This window comes from Rhipicephalus sanguineus, chromosome 4 (assembly GCF_013339695.2).
Source record: "Rhipicephalus sanguineus isolate Rsan-2018 chromosome 4, BIME_Rsan_1.4, whole genome shotgun sequence".
Taxonomy (NCBI): domain Eukaryota; kingdom Metazoa; phylum Arthropoda; class Arachnida; order Ixodida; family Ixodidae; genus Rhipicephalus; species Rhipicephalus sanguineus.
In genome coordinates this window covers 64,944,639-64,955,626 of record NC_051179.1, presented here as the reverse complement: position 1 = coordinate 64,955,626, position 10,988 = coordinate 64,944,639, and positions in this window count along the sequence as shown.

Here is a 10,988-nt window from a genome sequence, read left to right as displayed (position 1 = left end):
TAAACAATAAAAATTTTGTTCAAAACGCCGTTGATTGATGAAATAAACCAACGAAAGACGCCAGATGTTTTGTAAAAGCAAAACGAAAGAACGCCAGATGTTTCTAAAGCAAAACGAAAAGACGCCAGCTGCTTAACGAAAGACGCCAGATGTTTTCTAAAGCAATGGTTTTCTAAACAATGAAAATTCACAGCGTACATGTAAAATTAAAGTGAGCTGCAAGTCGTCATAACTCATCGAACCTTTAGTATAAACGCGCCCGATCTCACGTCGGTGATGATGTACTGGGCAGAATTCACGGAAGATTCACGGTTTACCGATGAACCTCCGCAGCTTCGCCCACTCATCATCATTCACTCCGTGGATATGCTGGGATTTTTTAACATTACCGGCTTGTGATCACTCCTTAGATAACAGCTTAAGGGGTGGATCTCGTTACTTGCTCTTGTTTGTTTTTATTTGCATTTATTCCTCTTTAAAGGCCCTGGTTGTCGGAGCACGATTGTGCCTTACAACACATATTACAAGTTATATCCCACAGAGGTCTTTGAAGGAACACAAAACCGATTTTTCTCGTATTTGTAAATTGCTGTTTCGATGTATTAATATCGCCGCGCTTACCGCGATAAGACGGGCAGAAATAAAATATGGGTGGCGACGCCAGCTCGAAGCTCCCGCACCGACCACAACGACATCATATATTTTGACGGCGTCCACTATAAGCTGCGTCGTTCATAATCGGTGAAAATGAAGTACATTGTCCTCTGGGGAACCAGAGACCTAACATACCAAGTTTAGGGAAATGTCGTTGAGCCAGTGTCGCCAAAATGCGAAAAATACACTTTTAAATCCGTGACTTACTTAAATACGAGACTTCGACCCGATTTTCTCCTCTGTTATCAAAACTATGATGGTGAAATTAATGGCATTAAAATTTTCTAAGTAATATTTATGAATCTAAACCGTTTCATAGTTTCACTTTAGTGTCCATTTAGTGGAGTTCCCACGGCTATAACGTTCATATGAGCCAGTGGTCGGCTCTTGGCTGTTGAAAAAAGCCCCAATGATTGCAAAGTAGTTTTGTAACGCTTGAACACGAGGAAAAAAAAATATTGGTCAGTTTGGAGTAAGTCTTGACAACTTATAACGCCGTGCGACGTTCTTTATCAGCGGTCACATTCATGTCGCCATATTCGGCCTTTTTTTTACAAAATTTATTCCAAGTAACTCAGTCTTGGTTCACACTCGACATCGATTTTTCTCGACTAAGCACCTGAAAAGCGTCGCGGAAGAAATCAAACTGATTACGACAAGAGAGACCTTTCAAGCAGGATGGTGCTTGCCGAGGAGCCGATGTGTTGGCCGGGGAATGCAACGTACCCTCACAAAAATAGGTTTTACCTGTCAAGGCACCACCTGAGTAGCCCACCAGTTGCCTCCCTGTCGACTCGACCTTCCTAATAGTCCAATACATTGGACAACTCGTTGTCTGCTCCAACCCCAGCACCCACTATTTGCCGTTGAAAACTATTTTTTTTAGTTTTTTTTTCAACGTGTACTAGCGTCCTCTGTCAAGTGTGGGCAAAATCAATGCAGCGGCGCTCCTCAAATACTAGTCAAAAATGGCAGCGGTCAGCAGTGGCGTATTCTACGGCCGCACTCGTCAAACTACGTAATGTGGCTTGCATTTCTGAAGTTTGTTTGCTTGCTTATCATTTTTATGTACCTTATCATTTTAAAGTACCTTTTAAGCACGTTATTTTCACCGTGTTATTTGGTCCTGATGTCCAATATATTTGGACATCAGGACCAAGTCAAGGATTGATGTCAAATATATTGGACATTGCACCACATACAAACTCCAACTCGAGCTATACTGAACTTTCTGAAAAAATTCGTGCACCTAAATTTAACCCGGGACTCGGGAGGATATTATATATATATATATATATATATATATATATATATATATATATATATATCTGTGTGTGTGTGTGTGTGTGTGTGTGTGTAAAAACGCAGCTGCATTTAGATCTGTACTTGACAACGACTGGTCCGCCAGCAAAACTTTAGGATATATATATATTTCTTTTTAATCGTGACATTTTGTAACCACAGTTAAATAGGTTTGAACTTTCAGTGACCCACGAGTCCCCATCAGTCACCCTAGACCGCAGATTGTCGGCAGACATTCTTCAGGCATGCTGCATCCTGCGGCTCCTCAGGCTGCGCAGACTCTGCAGAAGGAGTGTACCATTAATAGCCTACTGGGAGGTGACAGGGGGTGACAGTATGTCTGTCACATGTCTTCGCGTATTCCGCTGTTGCTGTTGCAATGAAGTGCAATACCAAGTTCTTTGTAGTAGATTATCAATAGCCCTGTACAGCGCGCACACAGTTTCTTGCAAACTGTTATCGTCATCGTGATGAGTTTACTGCTGCAGCACAGTAAACCACTTTACAACCTTAAAAGGGCCATAGCACCCAATTTTCGATCATAATCTGTGTTGAATGGTTCATCCTTGCGGGTTCACAAACAATCTGGCGAGATTTAGTGGAGCACTTAATTTATAAGAATATTTTTGCAAACACGCTTGCGGCCTGAGATTCGGGGAACACTGGCGCACTCGCGAGCCGTGACGTAACAAGCGGCTTGCTGTGCGAGCGTCTGTATTCCGGCGAACGATTTTGTTCCGTGACCAGGTGCGCGTTAAGTCGAGCTATTGCAGCTTTGTTCAGTTCGGCATTGAAATTGAACGATTTGCAGCGGCTGAAACTTTGGTAGAAGACGACGGCACCGCTCCATGAAGCACATGGCATCCCACACGCTATGACGAAATGGCGGTCGCCGGCGGTGGGCGGAGTTTATAGCCGGCAACTTCTGTGGCTTATTTTGAAAGACTGAAATATTTTGCGGTCCGCTCTTCATATGTTTATAGGCACAATAGACGGTGTACTTGTAATTCAAAAGAAAATACATTTTTACGAATCAATACACCCGTATCACAGAGGGTTGCCGATCGTCTAAACACGTTTACACCTTAAAAAGTGAAAGTCAAGCTTCATCACTCGCAGCCACACGAAGACGAAAAGAAAGAAACCGACGACACGAGCGCTGACCATCAACTGAATTTCTTTAGATGCGAAGTATCTTATGGCGGAGTTCAATCCGGTGGTGGTGGTGTGCGGCGTGACCACCGTTACTGCTCATGCGCATACCCTCTCCACTCACCTTCTCCCCTCCCCCTCTCCACTTCACCTCTCCCCCTCCCCTATCCCCTTCTCCACTTTCCCTCTACCCTCTACCCTCCCCCTTTCCACTATTCCTCTGAAACGCGGGCTAGACAGGCCGAAATTCTCTCCTGCGCAACGCCGCATGAGCACCAGCGCATTCGCGTCCCCTCCCCCTCTCTCTCCTCTCCTACGCTGCCCCCCCTCGCACGCCTGCCGACTGCGTTCCCGGCTCGCCCTGTGAGAATTAACGGCCAGGCTAGAGGGAAGACAAGACGCGCGTAGCGTTCCTCTTCGCGTTCCACGACGCGAGGTCGGTCGCATGCCCAAAGAACGCCAACGGAACGTGATCGTGCAAATGCTCCGGCTTCGCATCGCCTCATGGTCCCCTTTAGCGGGAAATGGTGTAATTTTATTCAACACAACATATATCCATAAATTGGAATATCACAGGTTGCAACTCGCCCGAATTGCTACGTTGCGAAAGTAAAGGCTGCCAGTCAGAGAAAACCCGTAATTGCAGCAGCGTCGTAGGATAGAAAAATATGCAAATCCCCCGCATTGTGGGAATCAATTTCATGAGAAGAAGTCGGGCAGTAGCAGCCCATGCCTGATTTTCGCTTTGAGCCAAGCATTACGTGGTTCGACGACTTCGCGTAAATTGAGTAGTTCTGCACATATCGTGTGCTTAATAGGCACGCCGAGAACCTGCCGTGTAAAAGGTAGGTAGGTGTAACGTGGTCCAACGGAACGTCGGCACTCACGTTAGAACAGGCACGTCAGTTTCGTCGCCACGAAGTGCACGCTACGGGGCGATGGTGTGCATATCATACGCAGCGGTCCGAGCCGTGTTGGCGCTATACGCTTGACAGGTATGTAATGTTTGTTACATTGATGTAAAAGCATATAGCCGACATTACCACCCCAACTGGCGTTGTCCTGCATGGCACTGCGATTTTATGTGGTATTTTTCGGCTACAGTTCAAAGCACTGGCATTGATCTGTGGTTGAATACTTGACTGCCATGCAGAATGCCTGGGTTCGATTCCGGCTCTAGTCGTGGTTTTTATTTTTTGCTTCCATCGGGATATTTAACCCATCGACAACAGCACACACCCCGTCACCGCATTTTCTGACACGGGCTCCTTCGCGCTGTCGGGTTCAGGTTTTCAAAGTCTGGGTTGATATAGGCTGAATGAATGAATTGAATCTTTATTTCGCAGGATAGGAAGGCTCTCGGCCGCAGTTTGGGATTAGGTGGGGAAGGGATTGATCAGTTGGTGTGAATCCGTTTTCGGTATAGGTTCAATGGAGTCGCTCTCGCGCGAGGTGGTCGACCTCTTCTACACCACTCGAAACAGGCCACTTATACTAGCATAGTTCGCAAATGCTTTTTGTGCTTCATCATTCGACTGCAGTACGTTTCCTAAAGTTCTTATGTCGTCGCGTGGCAAGTGTTGGATCTGTGTCCCTCGAGAGAGAGCTCATCAAATCCAAATGAGGTGGTGTAAATCTGCTCTGCATAATTCTTGACAGTGTGGGCATCAAGGAGCAGTGTTTGCAGTTGCTTGTCTGAGTCCAATCCATTTGTCAAGTACATGTGGTGTTTATGCTGATGTGGCCATAACCTCATTCAGAAATATCTGTTGCTAGCGAGTAGTCCGCCCTTGTCGCTTTATAGAGGTGCTGGTGTAGCTTGTAATAGCCTTCGTTTACTGTCGGTTTTCACTTTTACGCGAATATAATGCATAAATGCTCTGCTAGGAGAGCCTTCGCGCAACATTTCTAGGTAGAGATCGAGGTCCGCCAGGTTTGGCCACTAACTGGGGTGTGGGGTGCTCAATGAATAGTAAAGCCCACCCGCTTGCGCGGCGACCGCATGAACGGCTTCGTTACCCCCGTCCGTGCGAGTGTGTCCCGGTGTCGACAAAATTTCCGCATCGGTTCCGCAATCCTGTATTCTCTAACTTTTTTCTAATATCGTTGGCCACCGCATCTTCAGTCGTTGTTCCTGTAAGCTGAGCCACCGCTTCGTACTAATCTGTCAGTATACGAAAGCTATTTCGAAGACTCGCTTACAGTGTTCTCTACGTCAATCGGAATAGTGTTGACCGCTTCCCATATGGCCAACAACTCTGCATTAAGGGTGCACCACAGGGAAGCTGGCAACTGTGATAGTCATTGTAGCGGGATGCGGATGTGCTGACTATAGTGTACTAGAATACTCTTCTAGTGACGCGTCCAGGAGGCAGGGACAATAGGTCGGTTGAAGCAAACGCCAGTAGACGCCACTGGTGGCGTTGCTGCGCTTTTTTCTAGTCGCGGAGCCAGTTCGCGCCGGTTTGGGCCGGTTCAGACGCGCTTTGCAGCTGCTTGCCTCGTGCGCGTCCCCTGCGACGCTACGTTCAACGTCGTAGTTCTTGTGAAAAAAAAAAAATGGTGGATGACTTTTTTTTCTCCGGACGCTTACATGTGGGATGCTTCCATGTAGTACGTCTCATTGCACGCCGTAAAATGAGGTAAGGAAACGCCGGAATAATCTTGTTTAGCTGCGTTTCTGTAACCAAGAATAAATCACGAAAAGTTTGCCACCATCAATATGCGTCCGTCGAGGCCGTTATTTCATCGTACGCCTTCTGGCATAGCAACGCAGCGTATACGTTGCTGAGCACTTTTGTGTAGTTTGCGATGAGCATGCGATTTAAATGTTGTGCTAGGTATTGCGCAATAGAAGCAAAACATGCAGAGTTACTCATATGATGGGTTTGTGCAAATGGATGATAAAAAAATGCAAATAGATACTGCTGCAGGCGATGTCCCAAACTGCAATGAATCCGCCGGTCTGCGGCATTTACGCTAGCAGACGACTAGAAAAAGGCGCAGTGGCGGCGCCTGGTGGCGTCTACACAAACGGGCACGCGCGCTCCTTCTCAGACGCGTCACTAGGAAATTATTCTAGTACACTATAGTGCTGACCCAGGCCATACTAGCTTGTTCGTGTATGATTGTTGCGGCAGTGTAGATGTCGATGGTGTTCTCAGGTTTTCTGAGGCGCTGCCTTTTCTCGAAGAGTTGCCTGGTTTTTGTGCTGCGCCTAGCGATCGGGCGTTGTTGCTTCCGTGTGCTCAGCGGTATTTCCCATGGTGGTGCTGTGGTCGTTTCCTCGTACCCCAACCTCGCATAAACTTGGTTGTCCCATGCCATGATTTGTTTGCCTTGTGGTGTGTTTTCAAGTCGACATCGCATGCCAATTCGTGCTTCACTGATTATGGCCCTCATTGGTGGTATCGGCGCAAGCTTGAGCAGCTCCTCGTTCCTCGTGTGCTTCGGGAGCCCAGCTATCGTACGGAGGGTCACCCTGTGTCACTTTTCGACGTCACGGAGGTCTCGATCGGAGAACTCATACACAGATGCTCCATAAAGAATCCTCCCGACGACTGCTTTGGCAAGTGTTTGGCACGTTTTCTGTATTGCTCCACCGTGTTTATTGGAAATGCGTCGAACCATGTGCGGCATCGGGCTCCACGTGCGCCTTAAGGCTCGGATCCATTGCTGGGGACTGTTGCAACTAGCAATCTGTGCTCCGAGGACCCTAATTTGTCCGTTGGTAGATGTAATGTCGCTTTCGCAGATGTGTAGTGTGATCTGCTTGCTTGCATTGGTCGCTTTCCGTCCACGCTAATCAATTCTGTCTTTTCTGGCGACAGCTCCAGTCCGAGGTTACCTAATGTATCGGCGAGGGCGAGGATAGCTGCTTGGAGTTCAGTTTGCATACTCTGCTCGTCGGGATAATCCGCCGCTTCTGTCCATATTGTGATGTCATCCGCGTAAAACGGGCCGAAGTTTCTCGCTCAAGTCTTTCTGCCACCCGCGTCATGGCCAGATTAAAGAGCAAAGGACCGAGGATGGAGTCCTGGGGTACACCCCTATCCAGATAATAGGTCCTCGGACTCCGTCCCGGTACCTTGCCGTGGAGCCTGATTTGTCTACTTTGGAGAAAGTTGCGGATCCAAATATATGCTCTTTGGCTGGGATACCTTGCTGCCAATTCTTGTAGTATAGCCTCTTGTTTCACGTTGTCGAATGCTTTGCGCATATGTACTGCAAGGATATAGTCTGGCATCTGTTTGCGAGATTTGCGGTTGATTACTCTGCGAAGTAACCACAGGCAGTCATGTGTGCCCATGTTCGGCCGAAAACATGCCTGCGCAGGGTGCACTCCGGGTTTCACGTATTCGATGTAGTACTGTATCCGCGTGTTCAGAATTCGCTCTATGAGTTTGCAGACTGTTGAAGTCAGAGTTATTGGTCGCAAATTCGCTGGCTTTGTGTGGACTTTTCCCGGCTTCGGTATAGAATAGATGAGCGAAAGTTTAAGTGAATCGGTGACAAGGCCGGATTCCCAGGATTACTTAATGATAGTTCAAAGTTTCTGTAGTGTTTTGTCGCTGAGATTTCAAAGTTCTTGCCAAGTCACTCCATCGTGTCCAGGAGCGGATTCTTTTTGCTCTGGACCAACGCTGCTACAAGCTCACCTAGCCTGAAGGGTGTGTCGAGCTCCGCTTTAGGGTCGCCTATCCTGATATACGGCAGTTGTAGTGGTGGTGTTTCAGCAGCATGCGGGAAGAAAGTATGAATGACGCGGTCCTCTAGTGATGTAGGCTCTTCCCATTAGGAAGAGTTCTGAAAGAGGAGGCGCGCCTTTTTTTTTTCAGGTAGGCTCCTGAGAATCTGCCATAACCTTTTACAGCGAAAGCTGCTATGAGATCACAACAAGGGCCGTTTTTGGCGGCGTAGTTGTCCGCCGCCGCCACCGGTGTCCGTAAATACTATCGCGCGAAATAAGAAAAAAAAAACGAAATAAAAAATATTCAGGATGGAATGAGGTTCGAACCTGAGCCCTCTGCGTAGGAGCCCAGTATTCTACCTCAGACACATCCCGGTGCTTGAAACTGCTTTGCAAAAAGACCCTATACAGGCTTCATGTCGGGAAAGAACCACATTAACATATGTAATGTAGTGTGGTAGAAGAGTAAAATACCAACCTCGCGTCACGCAACGCGAATTATGTAACCAGGCGTCACACAATGCGAATTGCGCAACGAGGGAGTTGTTGAATGCTTCCAACCCATTACAAAGGGCTCTGCCATAATTCTTCACCGTCATCAGCCACAGCATCAACAAAGTGCACATAATGCCTTACAGGTGTTTAGCGAGTACCACGATTCTCCGCAGAATTACGAAAAAAATGCATAGTGGCTGCTTCCCTACTTCAAAAAAATTATGATGATTTATAGCGTAGTGGGTTCCTCGCAAATGCACTTCTATTGGTTGCCAAGGAAGCCCATAAGGCTCTCATGATCCATTTCCTCAGGGTCTCAATAAAGTTAATTCTCTAGCTCTCTTTCTCACGTTAACGTATGTTATAAAGCGTGGTGCGAGAGTTAAATAACGACCGGGCGTCACACAATGCGAATTACGTAAATAGTGGGTCGTTTAATGCTTCCAACCCATTACAAAGGGCTCAGCCATAATTCTTCATCGTCATCAACCGTCGCATCAACAAGAATATGCTTTTAATGAGAAGAAGGAGGAGAGGTCGGCCTGGAAAGCGGGTTCTAGCCTGCTACTCCTCACGGGGGTAGGGGGGAAAGGGGAAAGAAAGAGAAAGAGGGAGGTGTGATGATAGGCGACGATGGTATGGCAAATGAGTCACTGTACACGCTGTTTTGCACGGGGACAGGGCACGCGCAAAAGTCTTTATGCCGCACATGCTCTAAAGACGAGCATCTAAACCTGTATCACTTAGAAATCTCAATAGGCACTTTAAACTTCGTTGGGCCTGGTCTGCATGCTCCCAAGCACCCAAAAGCTTCTCCTCCGAAAAAGGTCGGGAGTCCAGACGATCTACGACGCACTTAAGTGATTGTCTTTCGGTCGCGTACTGAGGGCACACGCACAGGATGTGGTGAATAGTCTCAGACGTGTGACACACACTGCAGTTAGGGTTTCGCTCCTGCCCAATCTTGCAAAGGTATCTTCGTGTATACGCAACACCCAGCCGCAATCTATGTAGTAATGTTTCCTGGTCTCTTCTTAACCGGAATGGAATCAGAAAAACACGACCAGAGTCAAGTCTGTAAAGATGTTCTTGGCGATAATTAGGATCATTCCATAAGCGTGTCATAGATGTTTTCATAGATTCCGACAGCAAGCCATTGATGTCATATCGGGAAAATTGAATTGATATGACTTCGCCGTTAGTGTGCGCCATTTTTGCTTCTGCGTCAGCTTGCTCGTTCCCAGCTATGCCACAGTGACTGGGAATCCATTGCAATGCAACGGTATGCCCGGATTGAGACGCCTCAGATAACATATTCATTATGTCACACACCAGAGGACTGTATGCGGTTCCTTGCTTCATGTAATTGCTGATAAGTTGAAGTGCCGGCTTGGAGTCACAAAATAATGTCCATTTCGCGGGACTCTGTTGTACAATGTAGCGGGCAGCTTGTCGGACGCCGGTCAGCTCAGCAGCAGTAGATGATGTCCGATGTGCTATCTTGAAGCGTTTCGTGATGCCCATGTGAGGAACCGTGAAAGCTGCTGCTGAGGACGTCTGCGTGACAGACCATCAGCAAAAATATGCACCGTATATCCGTACATATGGGCAATGTACGATAAAGCAAAATGCTTAAGTCCAGCGGTTGGTATTTTTGACTTCTTTGTTATCCCCGGAATCGAGAGTCGCACGATCGGTTTAGGCATCGTCCAGAGAGGTACTCCGGGAGTCGCTTGTGGTGCATAATTCGAGGGCAGCAGATCTTGCTGCGACATCACAGCTTCCGAGTATGCAGCATTGGGTCGTGTGTTAATAATGTTTCTCAGTGGATGGTCTCGGTGCCTTGTCAATAACCTCAGATGTACTCGCAGTGGCTCGTGTTTAAGATAAACGCGAGCTGGACAAGCGCGTGCTTCTGTAATAGTACCCCATGTAGAAGTACATCGAGGTACTCCTAGGCGAATTCTGAGGGCGCGGGTCTGAGCACTCTCGAGTGTACGGACAGCAGATGTGCAAACACGAGAAAGAACAGGAGCACTGTAGCGGAGGTATCCAACAAAAAGTGCCTGGTATAGCTGTAGTAGAGATGACTTCGATGGCCCCCACGATTTTCCAGACATATGGCGAATGACATGGACAAAGCTGTCTAGTTTTTTTCTTAGTGCAGAGATGTGCTTCGACCAAGATAAATCCCGGTCGATGATAACTCCGACAAACTTGTGAAACAAAACGCACATAATGCCTTACAGATGGTACCTCACTTCTCCGCAGAATTACGAATAATGTCGTGGTGGGTGCTTCCCAACTTCACAAGAATTGTGAGCTGTGGCGTAGTGGCTATCTTGCAAGTGTACTTCTATTAGTAGCCACAAGAGAGTTTATAACGGTTGGTTGGTTGATCCTCAGCTACTAACCAACCGTTATAAACTCTCTTGTGGCTACTAATACAAGTACACTAGCAACATAGCCACTACGGCTCTAGAAATACCGCTCTTCCAGCTTTCGCTGTGACTGTGCTGCGCTTTCCGCGCCGGCCTGGCGTTTTTTAGGCGAAGTTCCCGACCCAACATTGCGCACGTATCGTGCCACGCGTCGGTTTCGAGCATTTCTTGGTATTTTTTTATCAGTCGGTATTGGAGTTTGAGACGCATGAGGTCCCGATGACGTTTTCCTTTATATCGGTATTGTTGTGTTA